At 40.4% G+C, this 228-nt stretch overlaps 1 protein-coding gene across 1 annotated transcript in view; it reads right to left on the bottom strand.

The window, feature by feature from the left end:
- Nucleotides 1-228, bottom strand: part of LOC118326515 (VPS10 domain-containing receptor SorCS1) — a gene marked incomplete in the record, with an annotated part of 146,103 nt that overhangs the window by 16,602 nt on the left and 129,273 nt on the right.

Below are 228 nucleotides of genomic sequence, written 5' to 3'. Positions count from 1 at the left end.
AGAGAGAGAGAGAGAGAAAAGCAATATAAATACTGCTGATAACTCAAAGAGAGCGGGTTTTGAGGTTGTGGTAAAACATTCAGTGTAACTGCAGTCGTACTATAAAGAGTCACTAGCAGCAGATACAAAAGAGGCTGTGAACTATCATGTTTCCTCTGAACGCTTTGTCCTTCAAGCAGTGAACGGTGGCACATTGAATATCTAGTAATGAATACACACACACACACA

Source organism: Morone saxatilis, unplaced genomic scaffold (assembly GCF_004916995.1).
Source record: "Morone saxatilis isolate NCDOM2014 unplaced genomic scaffold, NCSU_SB_2.0 Contig17, whole genome shotgun sequence".
NCBI classification, from domain to species: Eukaryota; Metazoa; Chordata; class Actinopteri; family Moronidae; genus Morone; species Morone saxatilis.
The sequence above is the reverse complement of the archived record's forward strand: the minus strand, read 5'-3'. Positions and strand labels throughout refer to the sequence as shown.